Source organism: Heterocephalus glaber, unplaced genomic scaffold (genome assembly GCF_053883595.1).
Source record: "Heterocephalus glaber isolate CG9 unplaced genomic scaffold, H.glaber_assembly_v1.0 deba00001481, whole genome shotgun sequence".
Taxonomy (NCBI): domain Eukaryota; kingdom Metazoa; phylum Chordata; class Mammalia; order Rodentia; family Bathyergidae; genus Heterocephalus; species Heterocephalus glaber.
In genome coordinates, this window is record NW_028258317.1 from 58220952 (window position 1) to 58244581 (window position 23630).

Genomic DNA, 23630 nt, shown 5'->3' on the forward strand with positions numbered 1-23630 from the left:
ATCTAGTTTAGGAAATATAACTGCCTCTTATAAATTCAGGACTCCCTTGTCCAGTTATTTGCAACAGCATGGCTGCTGGTCTTAAATCTTAGAGGACAGGGTTCCCTGAGATAGGCTGCACTGAGCACCCCTGCACCCTCCATGCTCATGGAAGGGAACGTCAAGCCTGTTCTGTCTCAGTTTCCATTCTGGTCTGATCTTCTGCTGGTGAGAAGGCAATCTTAGCTCTTGAGATTCCCCATTTTCTCCTTTCCAGGCTGAGAGTGACAATTCATGGGTAAATTGTCTCAGTTCCTCATTGTGAGCCTGAGAAGACTTTCTTTTCTTTGATCTCTTTTCTGATCTTTTTTCTGTTAATTTGTACTTCCCCCCTTTTTTGGAGGCATGTTTCTTCTAAAGATCAGAGAGAAGGAGACTTTGAAAGAGTTTTAGTCCCAATCTGTCTCAACCTTTCCCTTGATCCAACAACTAAGAACTTTCAAGTTGAACCCATAGAAAATGACTGTTGACACCGAAGACAGGAAAGTCATCTTGGAGGAGGAACACATACTCCCTCTCTGACAGAAGAGACATCAAAATTTTGCCTGTCCAGGAGAACACAATGTCCCCACCTAGTGTTCTGAGCAGAATTTCTCCTCCAGTGCGTATGGGAAATTGAAACCTGAGACCCAATGGCAAGAACCAACTTCTGGTGATACTAGAAGGAGCTATTTCCTAAGCATTCTATTTAAGGGACCAAAACACATTCAGCTCAGGAGAGAATTTCCAAACTACTCTTTTATCCCACTCCCACATACTCTCAAAAAGGCCCTAACCTCCTGGCTCTCTCTCCTCCTAAGTCTGGTTTTCTTCATTTATGTGTATAAGTGAGGGAAGTACTTTTGCTGATGTGTAAGTTGTGGTTGCTGGACAGTGAACACAGGTTTTAACCTGTGGGCCTCATAAGTGTGTTACAGACATAGAAACACAGAAATTTATGGAGTAGATTGTGAGTTAAGTGCAGGCTTGTCTTGCTGCTAAGGGAGACTAAGTCGGTGATGAGGTAGATGACACAAATGACTCAGTGACTTCTTTGGTTTAGGTCTCAGGCAGGGCAGGATTTTTCTGAGCCATTGCTGGCCTCTATCTATCTCTAAAGGTGACCTCTTTTGCAAGCTGGGTAGTGCTCCGACCACATTCGATCTGCCCGTTTTCCCCTTCTCACTCTCCTTCAAAGAATTGGAAACAGTTGTTTAGGTCTCTCGATCATTCCTTTAATTTCACTAGCAATGCTTCCTTCTTTTTTTTGGTACCGGGGATTGAACTCCGGTCCTTGCACTTGCGCAGCAGGCAGCAAAACCACCGAGCTAAATCCCCGGCCCAATGCTTCCTTCTTTAAACATGGCTGTTAGAGTGGGAATCAGCTGTAGCTTGTGCTTTTGGAAACATACTTTGGAGTTAGGAATGAGTTTCCAGAGAAGGTAGGGGCATGTGTCAGTAAGGGTGGATAGTCCTGCCTGACCTATCTTCTGGTGACTCTCCAGATAGCAGCCACTTGCTCTAGAACAGGTCACCTCGGGAATGCCTTGAGGGCACATAAAAACCAAGTAGGGACTAAAAGGGTTGCCTATTATTTTTCTCTTTGTTATTTTTGAAACTCAATGTCAAATTCTTTTACTCCTTTGAAATGTATTCTTAAACACAGGAATTTGACCCTCATACATTGAGAAAGAGTAGTTTAATGTTCTTTGGCACCCATGCATGGCCTGCCTACCCCCTAGAAATGAAGTAGAATGCAGAGGTATTGATTATGATACTATTTTGCAACTAGTGATGTACTACAAGAGAGAGGGAAAATGGTCAGAATTACCTTATGTTCAGATTTTTTTGCAGGAAGAGACAGTCCTTGTCTTTTTGGACAAGCCCTCTCCCATGCCTTGACCTCTTTTTTCTCAAGTCACAGTCCTGAAATATGTAGATGATACACTGTTCACTAATGATTTTCTCTTCAATAGAGAAACAGATGCCTTGTCAAAAAATGTTACTTCACTGGCTAAATTCCAACAGACTCTTCAACAGCTAACAGAAACAGGTATTGAGGAATAACCATAGCCTCCGTCCCCAAAAAACTGCCTCTCTCATCATGATTTCTCTCCAAAACATCTTGGCAGGCCATCCACCATTCTCAGAGATATGTTAACTAAAGTTCTGAAAGAAGAAACTCTGTAGCTAAGTATGGCCCAAGAGTCACAGGATCGTGAGAAAGGGGGCCTAGGTGCATGGTAAGAACAGCTAACCCAAAGCATGGCCATTTCCTCACACTTCTAGTTCAATTTCCCTAGTGCTGGATAGGGTTAAGTCTAAGGAACGCTTTAGATTGGGCACAGAGATGGGACAGGGGTGCTTTCTTTCCTCTTATTTCTTTTCAACATGGAAAAAAACTGTCATAGGTAAACATCTGCAGCGGGGCAGATTGCACCCTTAGCAGACCTTCTTCCCCCACTGTTTGGAATACATACTTAGCTCCCAAGAGTGTTACCCAGTCTTCTCTACACCCAAACCTGGCCTGCACACACATACACACACACACACACACACACACACACACACTCTGAAAATAGTTAAAATTACCTTTAATAGTCTTCCTCTTTAGAGGGAACAGTTACATGTGACTATCAAAACAACAGCTGTGGCTATCAAACAACTCTGGCTATCAGTGCAACAATGAGAAGCCTGTATATCTGGGTATTCCAATCAGATAAAACCATCAGCGAAGGGCCCATCTTAAAAACTGTCTTTGCTTTCACAGGTGTAAAAGGTTTTTATTCCTTCTGATTCTTATTACAAGAGATTTCTGTTAATTGACCTGTAAAAAGTTCTGACTAGTCTATTTATAGTTATAAACCTAAAAACTGTAAAAGTGTTATTGTAGTTTGACTTGGCCAAGTACACCTGAGTGCATTATGGTTTATAAACAATTGCCTTACGTGTGCTTATCCCTCTGTTCAATCTGTAACCAGTTAAAATATCTACAGCTGTTTTGTTTGAGCTTGACAATTTTTTTGTTTTTCTTTTTTGAGATTTCGATAGAAAATAGTTTATACAGGTTAAAATGTTTGTGTCTAACTTAAGTTAGTCTATAGATAAAACTTAAGCTGGCTTATAGACAAAATAAGAGTCATTAAAGTTAAGGATATGCTTCCACCCAGGTTGCCAGCCAATCAAAATGATGTTGAGACTGGTTTTATAAATGCAATGCCTATTGTCATCTGTCCCCCAATAATTTGGGAGTCTTTCATTGTTCAAAAATAATATGTTAATTGTTATCATCCAGTTCTCATAGGTCATCTGAAAAATTTAAGATAACTAAATGGGGACCCCTTAGACGTAAGGAAACTGCTGGACAAGATTCCCCTGGTAAATAAAGGAGAAGCTTCCTGGAAACATTTTATTCCATTCACTAATGAGACCCCCCCAATAATTTCCATAGCCTTATGGGAGACACACTCAAATGAACATTGCTAAATACGTTATTGTAATGAATATATTTATATTGGTTATCATCAAAGGGTTAAGTTCTCTGTGAGTAAAACTAAATTAAGAGACAAAGGTTTCCATCTAGCTGTGACACTCATTATTGCTGATTTCACGGTGTACTAAATGTACTCATGCCTTCTGGGTGTATGGATTTTCAAAGATGTAAAACTAGAGTTGCTTATGGTAATAGCTTTTTTCTTTTAGACTCAGATATCTGCCTTTCTCTTGTGCTCCAGCTACTTGTGATAAGAGGTACATGTCAAGCCAGCATGAGACCACCAGTCAAATGATAGTTTAAAAAAAAAGAAGCTTTTGTGATGTGTATGTTATGTATGTGTCACTGCACTTAGAGATGCTCAAGCGCTGAGCAGTCCAGACCATGTCACATGCTTCCTTGATGACATCCTATTAAAGGATAACAAATTAAATGAGCTTCTTTGTGTACTAGTTGGAGATGATTGACTAGAAAGGGTACTCTATACTAAGAGACATTTAAATGTGTTTCAAAGATAACATTGTGATTGTCAAGCTGAAATATTATGTCTGGCTCTTGATCTCAAGTTTTCTCTGTAAAACTTATAATTTTTATTTGTTAACATTCTTCAGGGATTCAACTTTTAAAACAACCAAAATTAGTAAGAAATAACAGACCTGTGGCTATACTTTATATTTCAAAGTGCTTGATATCCAGATGAAATTATAATAGTTAAGCTCACTGCTCTCACTGCAATACTGATATAACTGATCTTCTCTTCTGGGTGTTGAACAACTGAAGTTTGGAGGCAGAACTAGAAAGGTAACTGGGATAGGAAGACAACCAATATTTTGTCCCTGGGCCTTCAAGGTCAATAGGACCCAGGACATGAGGAAGTTTTTCTATAGGATTCTCTGACTTTGGTGAATTACACAACCTCCTGAGCAAGGAGATTGCTAGGCTCCAGAGAACAGGAATCAATGAATGTACAGTGTGCCAAAAAAGAGGGTCATCAAAGAGGGAAAAGTTTCCCATGCTTTCACAGAAAGTAATATTGCTATTCCAGTCCCTTAAGAGCAGTGTCTGGATGTGGCTCTTTCCCCAACCTTCCTTTCCATTCTAGTATACATGCTTTGATTATATATGCTTTACTTTCTTGGAAATTTTGTTTATTCCTGCCTAGAGGCTGCCAAACTCCAAGTGATCTTGCAGATGGAACCAATGACAAATGTGCCAGACTCTTTTTACTGGATGAAACTGTCTAAGCTGAGAAACTTCTGTGAAACAGACTGGCCTAAGCTTGATCCTGATTGGCCCTCAGAGGGGACCTTGAAAGTCAAAACTGTCCGCCAGCTCTGGGACATCATCACGGGCCCCTCTGGCCATCCTGGTCCATTTCCTTACATAGATTCTTGGTTTCAAATTGCCTTGACCTTGCCCTCACGGGTCCGCTTCTGTGCTGTGACTGACAGCCAGGGGAAAATCTGACTCAGGAGATCCCTCCTCAGGGCCATCAAAAGCCCATTTATCCAAGTGATCCAGAGGAAAGCCCACCCCTGGTGCCTCTGCTATACTCTGCCCTACTCCTTCTGCTCCATCAGGACCCCAGCCACCTGACACTCTGCCACCTTCATTCTCACCTCCAGTGGCCCCACTCGCACACCTGTCACCCAGGCCTCCACCGAGCCAGCTTCTAACCCACTGCGAACCCCTCTGGCCCACCACCATCTCTGCTCAGCTCAAGGCCCTTCCATGCACCTGCCCCTCCGAGAGGCCCACAGTGCGCCTCAGACTCAACCAGATAGAAGTCTCCAGCCAAGACATCCCCTCTACTACTGCCAGCCCTTCTCAACCTCAGATCTCCTGAATTGGAAGAACCACAACCTGGCTTACTAGGAGAAGCCCCAAGCCATCACTGACCTTATAGAGTCCATCTTCAAGACCCACCAGCCCACCTGGGAGGGTTTCTGCTAGCTCCTCATCACTCTTCAACACTGAAGAGTGGCGCTGAATCCTACTGGGAGCCCAAAGATGGGCCGAAGGTAGAGCCTCTGCTGCCACTGCTCACCACACCACCTGGGCACAAACAGCCCAATGGCCAACCCAACTGGGACTACACCATGCCCAGGAGCCAAGACCAGCTGGACAAATACCATAAGACCCTACTCCATCGACTCTTGAGAGGGAGCCAAAAAGCCCACTAACATGACCAAAACCACCACTGTCCTCCTAATGCCAGAAGAATCACCAGAAGGCTTTTATGAAAGACTGTGTAATCCCTTCTGGACTTACACTCCATTTGATTCAGAGGCCCCAGAATACCAAGTTATGATCAGTGCCACCTTTGGAGCCCAGTCTGCTCCTGACACTTGCTGAAAACTACAAAAGTTAGAAGGATTCAAAGGGTTGAATGCCCATCAGCTCCTTCAGGTGGCCAACAAGGTCTTCATTAACTGAGACAAAGAAGCCAGAAGAGAGGCTGAAAGACAGAATGACAAGAACCTGATAAAACAGGCCTCTAACCTGGTGGTGGCCCTGGGAAGACATAGCCTGCTTTCTGGGGGGCACCCTCCCCTCTCTGACACCAGACTTAATGGCCCCAGGGCCTTGTTGGCCAATGATCAACGTGCACACTGCAAGGAATTCAGCCACTGGAAAAATGAATGCCCAAATTGGAGGCAGGCAGGCTCCTGGGAAAAGAGCAAAGCCGAAGCCCTGTATGGAGCTGCAAACTGACCCTGCCCTTCTTGGTCTGGCAGGGATGGACACTGACTAGGACAGACCAGGTTTTTCCAACTCAACCCCTGAGAACCCGTGGTCCAAATGACAGTGGGGGGTTAACCAATGACTTTCATGATTGACACAGGTACAGAACATTCTGTTGTGATGACTCCAGTAGCCCCCCTTACCCAGATGAAAACAGCTATTGTTGGAAATACTGGAAATCAAATTGTACACTAGATCTTACCCAAAAGGCCGAGAAGCGATGGAAATCAAATTATAAAAGCTTTTTGCCAAACCAGAACCTATCAACTAGAAAGATACCAAATTACTTACGAGTTCTTCTACCTCCCCGCGTGTCCGGTCCTGTTGCTCAGGCCAGAATTGTTAAAAAAAGTTTGGGACAACCATAACTTTCTCCTCTGAACAATCAGCCCAGCTCACTCTGCCCAGCCTACTAACCTGATAATGACCATGAGTGTCCCATGAGAAGAGGAATGGCAGTTATATCAGGCAGCCTCCCCTGAAACCAATCCAGACTGTTTCCTGACTGAGATTTCCAGGGTTTGAGCAGAAAACTCTCCCCCAGGACTGGCCATCAACTGCCCCACCCATCAAACTAAAGCCCAAGGCCTCCCCTGTCAGGCTCAGACAATACTCGATGACCCAGGAGGCTGGAGTGGGCATGAGAGATCATATACAGAGACTCCGAGAGGCTGGCATACTCATTGAATTATAGTCCCTGTGGAATACTCAACTCCTATTGGTGAAAAAGCCAAATGGAGAATATCAACCAATTCAGTACCTGAGGACCAGCAACAATGCAGTTGTCACTCTACATCCTGTGATCCTCCAACCCTTACACGTTACTCAGCCACCTCCTGCTGGATGATATATGGTATACTTGCTGGATCTTAAAGATACCTTCTTCTGTCTCCAGCTAGCCCCGGTGAGCCAGCCAATCTTTGCTTTTGAATGGGAAGATCCCAATGATGGAAGAAAAACTCAGCTGATATGGACTAGGCTGCCTCGGGGGCTTCAAAAACTTGCCCACCCACTTTGGAGAAACCCTAGCCTCAGATCTTGCAGCCTTCCCACAGGCTGATCTCAACTGCACCTTTCTGCAATATGTTGACAACCCCCTCCTGGCCATCAACTCCAAAGAAGACTGTCTAAAAGGAACCAAAGCCCTGCTTCATCTCCTTGAAAAGGTGAGATACACGGTATCATCGAAGGCAGAAATTTCTCGCCCACAGGTGCAGTACTTGGGCTTCAACATTGCCAAAGGACACTGAACTCCAGGACAAGAGCAGAAAAAGGTAATATGCTCCATTCTGGCCCCACCACTAGAAAGAAGCTCCAAGAGTTCCTGGGGGCGGCAGGCTTCCACAGAATTTGGATTCCAGGATTTTCACAAAAGGCCAAAGTCCTCTGTGCAGTACTGAATGGGCCTGAGAAAGAGCCACTTATGTGGGGACTAGCACAGCAAGAAGCTTTCAAGACAATCAAAGCCCTGCTTGCCCACGCCCTAGCTCTGGAGTTTCCCAATGTGACTGGAGAGTTTAGCCTGTTTGTACATGAGAAAGACTGTGTTACCCTGGGGATGCTGACCCAGACCACTAGACCCTGGTAGAGGCCGATTGCCTACTTATCCAAATAATTGGACTCCATAGCCAAAGGATGGTCCCATGCTTAAGGGTCTTAGCAGCCACCGTCTGCTTGATCCAAGAAGCAGACAAGTTAACATTAAGACAGAATGTAAATGTAAAGATGCCTCACTCAGTCATCAGCCTGCTGGACAACAAAGGACATAGATGACTATTCAATGCCTGATATCCCAATATCAGGCCCTCTTCTATGAAAACCCCAGAATCCATTTAGCGACAGTATGGACAGTAAACCCAGCTACTTTCCTCCCATCTGAAAAAGGGGCCCCAGATCATGACGGTGAAGAGGTCATAGATGAACTCTTTGCAAGCCAACCAGACCTGTGCTGCAAGCCCCTCTCTTGACCAGGCTATACTCTGTTTACAGACAGGAGTAACGCTGTCTCTGAGGGGATCCCATGGGCTAGCTACACCATAACCCTGGTGGACCAAATCATCAAGGTAAAACCTCTAACCCAAGGTGGTCAGCACAAAGAGCAGAACTGTGGGCATGAATCCAAGCCTTACCATGGCCCAAAGACAAGGTGGTCGACATCTACGCTGATTCTAAGTATGCCTTTGCCACCATCCATGTCCACAGAGCCATGTATAAGGATAAAGAGCTCCTGAATTCTGAGGGCAAACATATTAAGAATAGAAAAAAATAAACTACTGGAGGTCATCTGAGCTCTCAAGAAAGTAGCTATCATGCACTGCAGAGAACATCAGAAAGTCAAAGACACTATCAGCCTAGGAAGCCATTTTGCTGATAGCTGCCTGGATGGCCACCACATCAGTGACTTCAACCGACCTGCATCAGAACCTCGAGCTTGCTGTCACTCTGCAGCCTCCAACAGTAAGCCTGGCCATTTCAAAAAGGACCCTGCTACTCAGAAGAAAAAGATAAATGGGCCCAAAGGGAGGGAGCCTTCAAAGGACCCAGCAAGTAGAGGCTCTTTCCAGATGAAAGGGTGATGATCCTCCCAAAAATCACCCATGTTTTTGTTCAGGCACATCATCAGGTCATGCACTCGGGAAAGGTAGCCATGGAAACCCTCCTGTAGATTCTACTATATCCCATGAGTGTCTAGCATCTGTACCACAATCAGCCAGCACTGCCAAACCTGTGCCCCCAAACAACCCACTCCAGTGGCCAAAACTACCAGCTGGAACTCAGTACACTGGCTCCTATCCACTGGAAGATTTAGAGGTAGACTTCACTGAGATAAAACCCAGTAGAGGCTATAAATACCTATTGGTCATTGTCTACACATACTCTGGGTGGGTAAAAGCCCTTCCATCTGGAAGGGCTTCCAAAGTGACAGGGGCCCTCCTCAAAGAAATAATTCCCAGATATGGACTCCCAGCATTCGCTGGGAGTGACAGTGGTCCAGTTTTCATAGCTGATATTATACAGCAACTTGCCAGCCTGCTCAAAATCAACTGGAACTTGCATACAGCCTATGAACCTCAAAGCTCTGGGATAGTGGAACAGATAAACAAAGCTCTTAAGTCCCCCCTGTCCAAGTCTACCCCCCAGATACCCCAGATACCCCCCAGACTCACCTAATGGACTCTTATCTTTGGTTCCTACCCCACCTTGGACTATTTGTCCTGGTTTTCATGGTCAGCCCCACTGCCATGGCTGCAGCAGGTTGGACAACTACTCACAAGGTGCTGCTAGCCTTTGGCTTTATTGCCTGTGTAGCTTTCTCCCTAGTATTATCTGTTATCTCTAGAGGCTAGTCACCTGCCTAACCTGAGGAGATGACTGGCTTCAACAACCCACTGGTACTGCTAGTCCCCCCATTAGCTATTCTCTTAGACTCTCCACCTATAAAAGGAAACATCTAGTACTAAATGGGACTAGGTCAGAATCCCCTGTCATTGTAGAGTTCGATGCCTGCCTAGTCTTCCATTGTGGGGACTCTTCTTCTCAGAGACAGTTTTCATCCATAGATAAATATTTATGCCCCTTTTTGGTCAAAGGAATAGCGGAGTAGAAATGTTACGAAACATGGTCAGACTCCTGCTATCAGTTCTTCAGTACATGGCCCTGTGAAAAATGGGATGATGTCCTTTGGACAACCCAGTGGCAAGTCTGGACCTCACCCCTTGGGTGTCAAAGTCTAAGAAAGAAGTTTCACTTCACGAGGGGCACTCCACCCCCAAATTGCAAGGGTCTCAATTGTAATCCAATCTGCATAACCATTAATGACCCCTAGACCATGAAATGAGTCTCTACAGTAATCAGACATTATGGAGTTGGGGCAGATGTCACAGGAAACTACCCTCTGGAAACTCTGTCAATACAGCTAGTAAAGCCCGTCCCTGCTCCAACAGACCCCACAATTGGTACCCCACAGCCAGAGGTCCTTGCTCAAAGTTTTTTGGTTTTGGGGGGTTTTTTTTTCAGTACCAGGTATTGAATTTAGGACCTTGTGCTTGAGAGGCAGGCGCGGTGCCACTGAGCTAAATCTCCAGCTCTCAAAGTTTTAATAATGATCCAGCTAAAGTTAAAGTAATTAAAGTCACCAGTCTGGCCCAAACTGTAGCACTAGAATCTAGGTATTCAGATCCTAATGCCTAGGTGGAATGGGTTAAATATTCAGTGCAGTCATTAAACAAAAGCTATTAGGTTGGCAGACCAGTGTCTCAAGTGTCAACCTTTCCTTTAGGCTGGACTTCTGATCCCAGGGAGTGGAAGGTATGATCTTGCTGTTCCAGGGGAAAACAAATGTGACCTGTTGGTGCCTCTCCTAGTTACTCCCAGCTCTCCAAGGGGTACCCACTGAGCCACCCAAGACATTGGCCACCTGGTGTCTCCTTCAACTCCACCTCTTGCCTCAGGCAGAAGGGTGGCACTGCAGCATTCCTCGGCACAGTCTCAGGATGTGCTGTCTCTAAAGCCTTCAAAGCCTCCCATGACCAGAGTGAGCTGACGACATCTGGAGCCCACGTCTCGTGGTTCTGTGGAGGACCCTGTTGGCTACTCTACCGCAGGGCTGGAGTGGAATCTGCTCCCTGGTTCAGCTCATCGTTCTTTTCACCCCAGCATACTGTACCACACCTGAATGTGCCAGTCTGTCACCTAGTCACAAAAATGTTAAACAACCTCAGGGTTCATTCAACCCTCATATTTATAGTCAGTATTGGGGTACTTCAAGGAGTCCCTAATGAATTTAAAGGCCTCAACCAGATTGCAGCAGGATTTGAGTCAGCCCTAGTTTGGTGGTCCACCATAAATAAAAAGGTTGGCTGGATAAACTATATATATTAGAATCAATAGCAGTTCGTCAATTGCAATGGGGGTGCCATAAAGGGAATCACTAAACAATTGGGGCCAACAAGTCAAATGGTTTAGGAAAACAGATTGGCTTTAGACATGATGTTAGCAGAAAGGGGTGGTGTTTGTGTGATGTTGGGTACACAGTTCTGCACCTTCACACCCAATAACACCACTGAAATAACCAAGGCACTGCAGAGGCTAACTACCCTATCAAATGAATTGGCAGAGCCTACCTAGTGAATCCAACGTCCTGAGTTTGATCCCCAGTACTGAAAAAAAAAAAAGAATTGGCAGAAAACGCAAGCATAGAGGACCCATTCTCCATGCTAGTAAAAACCTGGTTCAGTAAGTGAAAAAGTTTAATGACCTCTGTCCTGACCTTAGTGATAACAGTCCTGGGGGTCCTGATCCTGGTTGGTTGCTGTGTAATCTCATGTGCCTGGGGGCTAACTCAGAGACTCATTGAGGCCACTTCAACTAAACAGTCTCCCTCACCCTATCCAGGACTCTTAATGCTTGCGCGGTCATCAGAAAACAGAGATAATGCTCCATAACCCACAGGTTTGAAGCATCAAGAGGGGGGAATGAAATGAAAAACAAAAGGCAGAGACTAACAGTCTCAAGACTTGCCCCTCCTGCTAAACCCACGGTTTCTATGCCTGAAAGATAAAATGCTGAAACAACACCTCCACGTACCTCCCTGTGTCTGAGAAATAAATTGTTAAAGCAACATCTGCTTGTACCTCCCTGCCCCTGTGCTAAGTTCTGCTTCTGTAAAATTGCACTTGCTTCCCCACCTTGCCTAAAGAGCAATATAAAAATAAAAACAAACTTAGAATCAGGGCTCAGACACTGGAAGGTGATTTCCACTGAGCCTGCTAGCGAATAAACCTTTCCTTTCAATTCTCTGCTCTTTTCCTTGGTCTGCCTGCCCTTCGAGTGCTGTAACACTACCAGTTAGTACTGTACCTGAAGGACTCTGACCATCACCATGCTAGGCTAACCAGAGACCACTTTAAGCTTCTTCCATCCCACTGTGCTTTTCCACCCACGAAAAATGCGTAACCAAAGGTTAATAAGCCCCGGTGACCACAGCTACGGCCCCGTAACTCCAATCATTCTTCAGCCCTGCTCCTGACAGGAAACCAGCACTCCCTGTATTTTCTCAAGCCTTGTCCCTGGCAAGTAGCCACAACTCCCTTCCACTGAACTCTCCCCCTCGAAAGTGCCACTTTGATTTTCTTCTTTCATAGCCCTCCTTTATGCTCATGATCCTATGAAACACCTCATAGCCTGTAAGAGAGTTACTGGTCAGGTCTAAGTGCCAAGGTGGTGCCTCTCAGGTTTGTTCTGAATTAAACCTGTCCTGTTGAGCTTGTACCTTTGTATTTTTCCTCATTTTTCCTAATAGCACCTACTCATATGGTACCTCTTTATAGAGCTAGAATTCACTGAGTTCATATATATTATTTATATTTGAGCATATTTAACTTAGGGAGAATAAAATAATTATTTTGTTTTGTTTGACATTGCTTGTTTGACTACCAGACATCTGTTTCAGCCCTGATTTTTATTTGAAGAGCCACCTCTCGGCTACCGTCAGCTCATTTGGCCAGCTTTCAGCTTTGGCTCTGGCCCAGGAGGCTCATAAAGCCAGTTCGGCCTCTGTACTGCTGAGTAGAGTTCACTTCCTGAGCATCCTGATTTCATCTTCTAGGACTGCTGTAGCAAAGACATTCACTTTTTTCCTGCCTGATTAGAAATAAAAGAATATAGTTCCTAGAGAGTCTAACAGCTATTTTACAACAAAAAGGAGAAAGAATGTCAGAGAACAGGACAGACAGACAGGGAAAGTGACATCTTTTTTGAGCCACAGTATCTAGCTACTGCTCAAGCCGGGTACATTATTGAACTGCTATGTAAGCCAACTCTGACTTTCTGCTTCCACTCCTGGTTCTGCCAGTTTCAGTCCAATGTTCTGTCATTGGCCACAAAAACAATTTCAAGGTAACACAGCCTCTTCCTATCTTCCTCAGAACCAATCTAACCTCTCATACACACAAAGGTTATATGCCACAGTTGAGCAACAGCCATCCATTCAATAAACGTGCAAATGAGAACTTGTTTTGTGCAATGCTTGGTCTAGCAGCAGGGAATATAGCAGGATGACAGCATCAAAGCAGCCCCAAATGTTTATGGAGAGAGAACCCAGAAACAAAACCATGTTCTTGTGCTAAGTAAGATCATAGGACAGGGCCTGCATCCTATGAGATTCATCAGGAAATTGGGAAAGTGTCATGCACATAATAGATAAGCAGCCATTTTGGATATCGGATGCATAAATTCCTAAGGGAATCCCAAAGTAAGAGGCCAATGCAGAAATTTTCTGTTCATTTCCTTTTTCTGAGGATTGACTCTAGGGCTTTGTGGATGCTAAAAAAAAAAAGCCCTATCACTGAGCTACACCCCTATGCCCTAAAAAAATCTTGAGTAAGCACAGGTACCTTAAGACTTTGCTTCCCTTTCAATAAAAATGAGCTACAAAAGGGAGGAACATATCATAAAAAATGTGGGAAAGAAGATATTTAACTCAGGACCTCGGTCATATTAGACAAGTGCTCTATCACTGAGTGACATCCACAGCCGCTTTCTTATTTTTTCGTTTTGATGCATAATTGCTACCTAATTTGCTACCTAATTGCACAGGCTGCCCTAGAACTTGCAATTCTGCTGCCTCAGCCTCCCAAGTAGCTGAGATTATAGGCATGCACACCATCCCCAGCCAGTGTCACTTAAAAATTTTAATTTAATTTAATTTTGTGGATTTCATCTGCTCTGAAGCTAATTATACTCATTTTAAAATTTAAATACAGTATTATTAAATAAATAAATGTATATATTCATTTATTTATTCAACACTATTTATTCTGTATCTGTTGTATGTCAGGCACTATTATATACACCGAGGGTTTAGCAGTTAATAAAACCACATTCTAGGGTAATTGGTACCAATTACATTCTAGAGTCTACAAAGTAGAAAATAAATTTTCTTATCCAAACTGCAAAATGATTCTTTTCAAAGGTTTAATGACTATTTCTACAGACATTATAAAGTTAGATACTGATATTTGTTTTTATGAAAAAGGGAATATATTATATTTACTATGTTTTGAAGCCTGCTTTTGTTCCTTAGTAACATAATTTGGACTGGTTTCAAGTTAACAAATATTGATTCATCCCACTCTTTTCTATGAGCTATGTAGCATTCCTTTTGTTGTTACTCTTGTTGTTGTTTGATTTTTGCAGGACTAGGGATTGAACCCAGGGCCTTTGCACTGATGTGCAGCCCTTTTAAAACAATTTTTTTTTGAGACAAATAGATTTCAAGAAACAAGACAAATAATCATCTTGCTGAATAGAAGTAGAATTACTTGACATTTGAAATCTAATTCCAGATGTTCCAGACAGATTCCAGCTTGACTATTTCCAGCTTTGATGGTTCTTATTCTCATATGATCATCTCCAGCCTAGTTACTAAACAGTTTAACATTATGACATCAATTTAGGATATTTCAATCATGGTTCAATTAATTTAGCAAGCTGTTTCATTAATAAATACAGTGTTTTCTTGAGAAACACAAGCAATTTTGTTTATCTTGCATTGTCACTGTGTGCTTTGATTTCTGGGTTTTGACCTATGATTACTTAAACACAATCATCCATCTAAATGGATTCAGATTTCTAACTATAATTATAAGATTACACCTTGCACATTTCATAACATGTATGTAAATTCCAGCATAAGAGAAATAAACATAAGTAAAAGCAACAAAAAATGTTCATTCAGTCATCTGCTTCATAATCCCAGCCAGTGTAAATGTCACTCAGCCTTTGGATATTGAATTTTGTCCTGAAGTTTCAGACTACCACTCAATCAGATAAACTCTAGCTTCTGGGAAATACAGTGCTATAAACACAATTGCTCTCCAGATCTCCACTTGCTCAGTTTATAAGGAAGAAATTGTAATGCCGACTGAGTAAAACGTTTTTCACTGTGATTTCACTTTTAGCAGGAACTTGTGACTAAGATCACCAGATAAGGAAATGATTAACATTCCTGTTGTCATCTCTTTGAGGTCTCCAACAGCAGAAGACAGACTGAAACACTAAATTCCCTGTTCCACTGAGCTCATTTGGAGCACTGAATTAAACTCTGGTGTCAGGTTATTCTAAATAAAAATGTATTGAAGACCCCTGCAAGCTCTGTTGGAGGTTATTTTTACTATTGTTCTGAAAGCTTTTATTTTTACTTTTCATTTCTGTGCCCAATATTAAAAGATCGATATCACTTTTGACACTTTATCTTAAAATTCCGTTTTATCAATAGCATTAGCAGGATTTCTGAATTCCTGCAGCCTGTTTTTTGTTGTTGTTGCTGTTGTTTTTGTACCAGGGATCAAACTCAGGACCTTGCACTTGCAAGGCAGGCGTGGCACCACAGAGCTAAATCCCCAGGCCCAACTATACTCATTTCTAGAACCTCTTGAATTGTCAGTTATTCTTCTAGAGGCCAAGGGCATGACAAACAGGGCTAGAGGGACTAATTAATAGATACTCATAACTCCTAAGCACTAGAAAGTCATCCAAGAGCTGGGCCTGGTGGTACAGGCCTACAGTCCCACCACCCTGGGAGGCTGAGGCAGGAGGAGTGCAAGTTCAAGCTCAGCCTTGAGAATTTAGCAATATAGTCAGACCATGTCTCAAAATAAAAAATAAAAAGGGCTGGAAATGCAACTCAGTGTGAAAGTCCTGGGTTCAATCATCAGTACTGCAAAAGAAAAAAACCATATATAAAAGAGAGAGAGAGTCATCAAAGGATTATTAGGGTTTTTTTCTTTACATAGTTTGTTATGAATACCATCTACTAAATGATCAATCCTTCACAAATGCTTCTAGAAGAAGAAAGAAAATGCACACACCCAGATAAAAGAAATGGCAGCTTTATTTAGAGGACCACTTATGCAGTGTCCCATGGACACAGGCTGAGCTCACACTGCACTGCATTGCTCCTTTTGGGCCGTCCCAAGGAGCCCCACTTCAATGGGACAGAGCAGACCCTTTCCTGCCAGATGTCCAATGAGGCTCAAAACTGGGTCTCAAACACAATGCTGCATGAAGAGCTTAAAAGCTAGTTTTCAGCTGTGCTTATTGTGCTATAAACTTCACTTCCAGGGCCCAGGGATTTAGCTCAGTGGTTCTGCCGCCTGCCTTGCAAGCGCAAGGTCCCAAGTATGATCCCTGGTACCAAAAATAATAAAATAAAATAAACTTCCTGATAGCCTTTAGTTGCTGATTTAGGAGTAGATCTGATGCCAGTGACTCAGAGTTCTTATCGTCTGTCCTGAGGAATTCTCCCCAAATGGCAAATTAGTGCTAAAATCTCACAGGCATGTCCAGAAAAGAGCTGTGCAGGGCACAGGCAGCAGCCAGAGGCCGGCACAGACGCCATCGGGAAGTGCACGTAGACCCCAGACGGAAGCCCGCTCAGACACCAGTGACTCCAGTGCACAGCCCCCAGCCAAAGGCCCTCCCAGACTACAGCTATGAAGGTCAGGCCCTAGCCAGAACCCCACCCAAACAAGGGGGCAGTGCAGCGATCCAGAAACCCAGGAATTGGTGCACTAGTGAGCAGCAGAGAGGCCTCTCTAAGGCTTGCTGAGAGTTAAAGCCCAGTGGGTGAGCAAAAAGTCGCCTCAACAAAGGCACAGCAGGCTGCATCTGTTGAAATGAGAAGACGCATAAACAAACCTCAAAACCAGACTTCCAGATAACCTAAGGCAACCCCAAGGAGCAACGAGATGAAACAGCCTGATACTCAACCACCTGGACTCCCTGAACTGCCAACAAAAGAGGATCTGGGAAAAATAGAACCTGAAATAATTTCTCAGATAACAGCAGAGATTGTTCCCATAGTGAAAGACATGATTAATAACTGTAGAGCAGACACAAATTTAAAAAAAAAAATAGAGAAGCTGAGGAACATGATGGAATCACAGCATAGGAAACAAATGAAATCCATAAAACAGATGCAAACAGATTTCCAGGAGATTAAAAACTCCACTGAAAGTTTACGCAGCAGAATGAGCCAATGTGAGGACAGAATTTCAGATACAGAAGACAGGATTGCAATTAGTGACCAGGTAAAGAAAAATTTCTTAAAATCTCACAAGCATCTTCATCCCTGACCTATCCTACCCCTCTCCACCATGGAAGGCAAGTTTGAACCATTGCAGTGATTAAAATCTTCCTAAATAAATTAATCTAGTGCCTCCTCTTCACCTCTGTGTTCCTTTTGTCTCTAAAATATAATAAGTATTCTGAATGAGCGTCAAATGTTCTATGCAGTTCCTAAACTGCCATTCCTTTTGTTGGGTTACAATTACCTAGGAAGTTAGAGATAAATAACACACTCACTTGAAATCTTCCTTGTCATTGTAACAGTGCCTGCCACATCATAAACACTGAATAATTGTTTGCCATTTTTATTTACTTGTCCAAAAAGTTGTTGCCCACAAGCTTATCAAAAAAAGTACCTGAATAAACTCTTCTTTTAATTTTTGTAGCACTAGGGATTGAATCCAAGTCCTTGTGCATGCTGGGAAAGCACTCTACCACTGAGCTATATCCCTACTTCTTTTTAAAACTGCATGTTGAGAGAGAGTTTCACTAAATTGTCTAGGCTGAGCTCAAACTTCCAAACCTCCTGCCTTGGCCTCCCAAGTAATTGGTATTACAGGTGTGTACACCACACCCACCACACCCACCTGTTAACTTAGGTGGGCAAGATAATCCACAGCAAGAATAGCCTCAAGGTGTAATGGTCAGTGCTCTTGTGGAGAACTGAAAAGCAGCTCCTGAGTAGGACCAAATGTTCATCATCTGGCCCCTGAGTTCAATCACCCAGATAAACCACTCCTACCTCAGCTTCCCGGCAAGATGAACTCTGGATAAGAGTTCTCCATCTTGTCACTGAGCTGGCCTTTCAGATAAAGTCATCTTCCTTGCTTCAGCACCTTGTCTCTGGACTAAATTGGCCTGGTATGTGGCAAGCTGCTGGTCTTGGATCCAGTAACAGCATAGCAGGTCCTTAAATATAATGAGAAGGACATGTATGTGCCTGAAACCTGTAGTAAGAGTTGACACCAGAGGGCAGAAACAAGTCCCAAAGAAATGAGGTTTGCCTACTGGCATCTGGGGAGAGAGAACAAATCTCATCTATGTTCAAGTGAAGCAGGGAGGCCAGAAAACCTAGATGCAGCAGGAAGGCCTGCGGCTGGCACACTGAACACAGGCAGGGAAGGTCTGGGGGGAGAACAACTGCTGCTCTGTGTGTCCCTACAGCTGCTGGGAAGTGGCACATCCTTGGGATCTGGGTGTCTAGAGGAGGAGGAAGACTCCCTTCTGAGAAAGACTTCATCAGGTTTATCAGCTTCCACCCTACCTGCATATTCCTGAAGTTTCTTCATCAGGAGAGAAGGCAGCCACATCCCTCCTTATAAGATTCTGAGAATTAAAAAGCCCATGTGAAGCACCTAGCCATCACACCTTCAGTAAGTAGGGTGCTTACTTTACCTCTGCTCTTTAAACCCTTGTCTTACTCGTTTCTAGGATAAAATACCTGAAACCCCAAACCTAGAGGGAAGCAAGGCTTATTTTGGCTCACATTTTAGTCCATAGTAAGCTGGCTCAAAGGCAGGACAGCATGGCACAGGCAGAAGGTCAGAGCGTGGCAGACAGGAAGCAGAGAATCACGGAGGAGCCAGGAAGGGAGATGTGAGCTTCCATGCCACACCCCAGTGACCTGCCCTTCCCTCCAGGCCCACTGCCTAACAGCAAGTCAGCTATAATGCCACCACAATGAGATCACCTTCGAAGTTCCCACTTATGATCCCATGAGGCTTTAGCGGGACATCTAGCTATAAACCATAACACCGTAATAGTTACCACTGTTCTCATTCAACAGATCAAAACTTCTAAGGGTCAAAGCAGTACAGCTTGAAAAGAAGTATGCCAGAGCTCAGTAATTTTCACAACAATGTCACATCCATAACTGCTTGTTTTTTCTCACTTGGTGTCTTTAGCTCTTCATTTCTGAACTGACTCTGCCCTTCTGCTACCCTATTCTCCAGAATAAATGTCCAATTCATTCTTCACAGTACCATTAACACACACACACACACACACACACACACACTCACACACACTCACACCCGACAGGAAAGTAAGCCCACCTCAAAGCCTCACCATCACTGTAAAGGGTTAGCGTACACAGCAATAAATTTTTTTTCCTGGCCTAATGGAAAAAAAAGTGGAATTGTAAACTCTCTAATATTCATGCCTCATTCATATTTTCAGTCACATTTCTAAAATTGTTTTTTAAATGAAAGGTGACTTTTGGCATAAAGTATTTAGTCTTTAGAAGCTGTTGAGTAGAATATTATGAAATATTTACTTAGAGAAAATAAAATTGGTGATCAAGATAGAATATGACACACGAACATAATTCCCTGCTGTGGGGCATGCTTTTGAAACATACTTTTGGCCTGGCACAGAAACATTGAGAGCAACCCAGCCATCATTCTGGGCAACAGGACAGGTTTCTCTCAGGGCTCAACATTTCTTAGCACCCTAAGAAATCGCTCCATTGCTACAGATGCATAGTCAGAGCAACACTTGATAAGCAGGAGTGATGAGCTTAAAAACAAGTTTCTGACACTTAATGGCTATAGCCATTAAAACGATAAAACAAGTTCCATTGCAAAATTGTGCATAGATCTGAGAAAATGTAAAAGAAAATTCTCATAAAGTTAGGCCAAAAAAGACCAAATAGCTCCCCAGTAACACAATCATATCCCTTTCTGATACTAAAAATGCCCTTTCTGCAGATGGTCATAAGGTTGTCTCTCTCACTTCCTTTAAACTTTGAATTGAAGTCATTTTCTCAGCGATATCTTCCTTAGCTATACCATCTAAATCATAAACAGCCCTCTTTCATCATCAGCTCCTCACGTAGCTTTTCTTGTTTTAATTTTCTCAATAACATTTGTCTCGTAACTATATATATCCTTTTTTTTGGTACCAGGAATCGAACTCAGGACCTTGTCCTTGCCAGGCAGGTGAAAGCCACTGAGCTACAGTCCTTGCCCATTGTTTATAGGTTATAATCTCCAAAATGTTATCCATTTTTGTCTGTTTTGTTTAACTCTTCATAGATTTCTATTTATTTCTCTTCCTTTTCTTTCTTTTTTCTTTTTTTTTTTTTTGAGACAGGGTCTCACTATGTAGTTCAGGCTGGGTTTGAATTCACTATGGACACCAAGCTGGCCTCAAAGTCACAGCTGTCCTCCTGTCTCAGCCTCCGAAGTGCTAGGATTATAGGCATGCACCACCACACCTGGCTTATTTTGTATCTATTTCCTTGAGCTGATTCCTCCCAGTGTGTAGAAAAGTGGCTGGTACATAATAAGTACAAAATAAATATTTGTTAATTGAGTGAGAATTAAAGCATAATAACTCCCACTCAGGATTATGATAAGAATAAATAAAATAACACACATAAAGAATTTAACACAGGTTTGAAATATGGAAGCAAGATTCTTTGATTCTAACTTGATTATCTTTTAATAGTGAAGTGAGTAAATACATTGTGTTGACACAATAGAATTCTTTACAAAGCCATTAAAATAAACAGCTACATGTAACAATATCAGTAAGTTACAGTAACATAATGTTGAATAAAATACGCCAGCACAAAAAATATATATATTTGTGCATGTGATTAAAAACCCCCACGAATCTCCTGTGAGAGTCATCAGAATACTTGCTTTCTTTGTTGATGGGAAGGAATGGCTGAGAGAATGGTGTCTGCATGGCTGTAGGGCTGATTGTGCCCTATGTCTCCATCTGGCAGTGCTGGCACAAGTGTGTTCATGGTGTATGAATCTGCTGAATTATGCACTCATGATATGTGCACACTTTTGTACATTTCAATGCAAACATTTCCTTAAAAATGAGAAAAATAGTCTAGGAAACATTAAGCACATTGGAAGGTAGAGAAATTAACTGAAATTCATGGAATGAGTGTCTGGATTACCATCCTTGCCTTTCCTTGACTCCCGGAACAGAACCAGGGTTTCCCTCTGCGCTGGAGCTAGAGGACTCTTCTCTGGGAACTCTGACTGCCCGAGAGGAAAGACCAGATAGTAACTCTGCAACAAAAGGCCTCACCAGTGCATGGTACAGTGAGGGCCCCAGGGTCCAGGTCACACTTGCCCAGAGCATTAATTAGCTTTTCAGTGTGTACATCCTAAATATGAGCAAATAGCCAAGAGTGACCAGCTCTTTCAGCAAACCCTTAATATGAAGGAAACAGAAGAGAGCAGGGACAGAGTTTTCAAAATGAGAAATTCCTGTGGGATGACACAAAGCAAAAAGATTCATAAAGCAAAGGAAATAACAAAATGAAAACCAGCCTATAGATTGGGAGGAGATGTTTGCAAACTCTATACCTAATATGGAGTTAATATCCTGAACTCACACAACGTACCAGGGTGGGGGTCAGAGTGGAAGAAATTGAGGAGATGCAGGTCAAAGGGTGCAAAGCTGCAATTACGTAGGGCGAATAGATCTGGAGATGTAAGGTACACCATGAGGTTTTCTGGGAGTAGATTGTAAGTGCTCTTACCCACTGTTCACAAACATAACTACGTCAGACGATGGATACTGGATACCTATGTTGTTCGTAGCGATCCTTTCACTGTGTTTACATATGCCAGAACATCTTGTCATACACTTAAATATACATAATTAAAAAATAGAAATCAGTTGGGCTGGGGATTTGGCTCAATGGTTCTGGCACCTGCTTCATAAGCACAAGGTCCCGAGTTCGATCTCTGGTACCAAAAATAAATAGAAATCATTCCTATCCTTAGAGAATTAAGAACATGTTGCATTAATGAATAGGATTGTTGTTTTAGAAGGAAATATTTGAGAATAAACAAAAGCTACGAAAAGTTAAAAGTGTGATAGCAGATATTTTTTGAAATGCAATAGAATAACAGGAAAATAAAGTTGAAAAATATTGCATAAAATAGGGGGAAAAGGCAATGAAGTGAAAAATAGGAAACACCTAAAAAGTTAGTCGACCAATCCAAGAGTACTAAGTCGAAGAGAAGAGAAAATACAGAATCAAGTATATTACCACAAAATTGATTCACAAAAATTTCCCAGAATACAAGAGCCTAAATTCCCAGATTGAATGAACCTATTGAACAGTTAACTCAAAGAGGAAAAGAGATTCAAACTTCTGTGGATTTCTAGAACAGTGGCAAGGGATAAAAGTTCCTACACATTTTCAAGAGAAAAGTGTCATATAAAACCAAAGAATAAGAAAAGCATTGGAAATCTCACTAGCAATATTGGTAGCTAGAATCCAAAGGTCAAATGGCATCAAAATCTTGAGGGAAAATTGTTTTCAATCTAGAATGATGAATATAGCTAGATTATAAAATGTGAGATTATATAAAGATTCAGTATTTGGAAGAATTTGAAATCCCCAAATTCTCCTCCCTTGTTGCCTCTCCTACGTCACTGCTGAACCAGGCAAGCTGCTCCCCACTGCAGTCCCAGGCTCTGGGACAGTGAGGCCAAGGGACTGCAAGTCTGAGGACAGCCTGGGCGATGCAGTGACTTAGCAAGAACCTGTCTTACAAATAAAAAGTTTTTAAAGGCCTGGGGATATGGATATAGCTCAGTGCAAAGCCCCTGGGTTCAATCTCTAGGAAAAGGGACAGCTAGAGACATGGCTCCACAAAAAGGGAAGGATGAACTGAGCATAGGAAAGTCCACAGTTTCCAGGAAGAGGATCCACAGATAACTGAAAGGAGCCCCTAGGGACCTCTGTGCACGAGGCCTGGGAGCAAGTGTACAGAACAGAGCAGGTCTGGACAGAAGAAATCTGTTCAGTAAGTTATAAATGACAGCAAGCCCAGAATGTATTGAAAGTAATTTACCAATCTGGCAGAGTGTGAGTATAAAATATCAGTCAGAACAGGCAGAACTAAGCAAGTGATAAAAAGCAATTATTGATTCCAGGAAAATAATCATAGTATATTTTCCTTTTCTCTTCAGTTAAGGAAAAGTACTGTATACGACATAGTTCAGGTGTAAATAGCATTCGGTCAAAATACTGAAAATCAGCTGGGCGTGGTGTCACATTCCCATTATCCCAGCTCTGAGGAGGCTGAGGCAAGAGGATTGCCATGAGTTCAAGACCAGTCTGAACTACATAGTGAGACCCTGTCTCCAAAAACAAACAAACAAAAAACTTCAGAATCCTCAGAATATTAAACTAATCAATGTTAAAATCTATCTACAGTAGTTGTTGGCCCTCCCCACATCCAAGGCTCATGTCATCAGTGGACCA

The 23630-nt window shown here is 42.8% G+C and overlaps 2 protein-coding genes across 4 annotated transcripts in view; both read right to left on the minus strand.

Annotated features, from left to right (window-relative positions):
* The window catches only part of Trpm6 (transient receptor potential cation channel subfamily M member 6), a 223161-nt gene that overhangs the window by 163619 nt on the left and 35912 nt on the right, over positions 1 to 23630 (minus strand). The gene's annotated exons all lie outside the window — the stretch shown is intronic.
* CUNH9orf40 (chromosome unknown C9orf40 homolog) overlaps positions 1 to 23630 on the minus strand; it is a 74552-nt gene that overhangs the window by 9669 nt on the left and 41253 nt on the right. The gene's annotated exons all lie outside the window — the stretch shown is intronic.